Here is a 2564-nt window from a genome sequence, read left to right as displayed (position 1 = left end):
CTGTCTGCTCTCCTCTCTTCAGCACCTGAGCTTCTCCCCTAACTGTGTGGAGGGAGCTGGGCTGCTGGTTAGCATAGAGCCGACCCCCTTCACCCCACTCAGCCTCTCTCCCACCCCTTCCCAAGGAAGCCCACACCTGGGACTCCACACACAGTGCTACCCTCCCCCCACACACACACACACCTTGTAGGCTGGGACTCTGAGCTGGTTCCCAGCCGGAAAGGGAGAGGAAGGCCTCACCCTGCAGACTCCACCCGCTCGGAATGGACTTATGCCTCATTGTTGCTGGGAACCATGGAAACCCCAGGTGACAGTGAGTCAGACCCAGTAAACAGGAGTCTCAGTATACTGGTTGCCTGGGACACCCTCAGGGCAGGGCCCCGGGGTCTTAGGTTTGGCCACTGATACTAGGGGCTGGCCAGAAAGCACAGGTAAACCCTCCTGAGTTCTTCCCTTCCCATCTCCCCCACTCCCCCACCCCTCCATCGTCAGCCCTGGCCAGCACCCTCTCGGCTCACCCCTGCCTCACTGCCTCCCAGACCCTCCCACCCCGTGAGAGTCTCTTCCCTATTCTGACTACATAAACACCAGTTCACCCTTCAGCTGTCAGCTCCAATGCCAGGGACTGAAGTTTGGCCTCTCCCAGAGTCTACAGATGCAGCTGGCTCTCCGGGGAGCCTCAGGGTCCCAGGCTCCGTCCTGCTCTGCCAGCCCTAGGACGAGCTCTATCGTCTCTCCTTCCAGGAGGACAACATCTTCAGCCCAAACAGCAGGTAGGAGATGGGGCGGGCAGGCATGCAGGCTGTTGCATGACCGCCCCCGGGGACCTCAGGCCAGTGTGAGGACAGCTCCTATCCACCCTCCCTCCCAAACCATGCCCACCTGGAGTCGGGCACCTGCCGCGTCTCTCAAGCTACCTGCCCCTTCCCATGCGTCACCTCCTCCACCTGACTGCAGGTACAACTTTCTATCAGTGGTGCACAAGAGTGGGGCAGAGGGAACCGTCTCCTGCCACAGCCAGGGGCAGGAAGTAACTTCCAAAATTAGAAATGAGATAGAGAAAAAGAGAGAGTGCTATATCCCGAGTGTTGCCATGTACAGATTCACTCTTACAAGAGTCAGGGTTGGGGCCAGCGCTGTGGCACAGTGAGTTAAAGCCCCAGCCTACAGCGCCTACATCCCATATGGCGCTGGTTCTAGTCCTGGTTGCTCCTCTTCCAGTCCAGCTCTCTGCTGTGGCCTGGGAAAGCAGTAGAAGATGGCCCAACTCCTTGGGCCCCTGTACCTGTGTGGAAGACCTGGAAGAAGCTCCTGGCTCCTGTCTTCGGATCGGCTCAGCTCTGGCCATTGCAGTCATTTAAGGAGTGAACCAGCAGAATGGAAGACCTCTCTCTCTGGCTCTACTTCTCTCTGTAACTCCTGTCTTTCAAAATAAATAAAATAATTCTTAAAAAAAAAAAAAAGTCAGAGTTGGGCCAGGCCAATCCAGGAGTCAGGAACTCAGCCCAAGTCTCCCACATGGGGTGCAGGGACCTCAGCATTTGAGCCATTACCTGCTGCCTCCCGGGGTGCACATTAACAGAAAGCCAGCATTGAAATCAGAACCAAGGGGCCGGTGCTGTGGCACTGCGGTAAAGCCACCACCTGCCATGCTGGCATCCCATATGAGCACAGGTTGGAGTCCCGGCTGCTCCACTTCCAATCCGGCTCCCTGCTAATGGCCTGAGAAAAGCAATGGAAGATGGCCCAAGTGCTTGGGCCCCTGCCACCCACGTGGGAGACCCGGATGAAGCTCCTGGCTTTGGCCTGACCCAACCTCGGCCATTGCAGCCATCTGGGGAGTGAACCAGCAGGTGGAAGATGTCTCTTTGTCTCTCTCTGTCTCTCCTTCTCTCTGTTAAGTCTGACTTTCAAATAAATAAATAAATCTTAAAAAGAAATCAGAGCCAGGACTTGAACCCAGGCACTCCGCTATTGGCTGGGTGTGTTAACTGCTAAGCCAAAGGCCCACCCCTACAGAGAATTTTAAAACAGTCACAGAGCCAAAGCCAGCCATTCTCTGCCACCTCCTGAGCCAGCAAGTCTAAATAATGTCAGTGAAGAAATAGTCCTCCCTGAGAAAATGCTTTAGGAGTCTGAGTTCTAAACCCAAACAAACACTACAGTTACCAGGGAGTTTCAAGATGTGAATCGGAGGTTGGCGCTTTTTTTTTTTTTTTTTTTTTTTTTTTTACAGCTTAGCCCTTCAGAAGCATTATATTCCACACAAACCTCAGTTCCCAAAACTCACTGTACCAGGGGTTCTTGACACGCAAGGACTCAGTGACACGTGCTCCCTTCCAGAAGTTTCTAAGGGTCTTCCGGGCTCAGCCAGGGCCTCTGCCAACCCTGAGGAGGAACTGTGCGTCCCTGTGTCTCCCCAGTGGAGGCATGGGGGGGTGGGGTGGGGGGCTCGGAAGAGAAGAATGCATTCCGGTTGGGGGAGGGAGCTGAACGGGTGTGGGGTCAGGTCTCAGGAACTGACCCACCGAGGAGCGCACTGCACAACCGGAAGACGCCTTTGC

At 55.2% G+C, this 2564-nt stretch overlaps 1 long non-coding RNA gene across 1 annotated transcript; it reads left to right on the top strand.

Moving 5' to 3' along the window:
- Positions 1 to 339: 339 nt before the first annotated feature.
- On the top strand, positions 340 to 1463 carry LOC127492056 (uncharacterized). The gene is made up of 2 exons (XR_011378982.1): positions 340 to 773; positions 1222 to 1463. It is a non-coding gene; the product is annotated as an uncharacterized lncRNA (long non-coding RNA).
- Positions 1464 to 2564: the final 1101 nt, after the last annotated feature.

This window comes from Oryctolagus cuniculus, chromosome 9 (assembly GCF_964237555.1).
Source record: "Oryctolagus cuniculus chromosome 9, mOryCun1.1, whole genome shotgun sequence".
NCBI lineage: Eukaryota > Metazoa > Chordata > Mammalia > Lagomorpha > Leporidae > Oryctolagus > Oryctolagus cuniculus.
The sequence above is the reverse complement of the archived record's forward strand: the minus strand, read 5'-3'. Positions and strand labels throughout refer to the sequence as shown.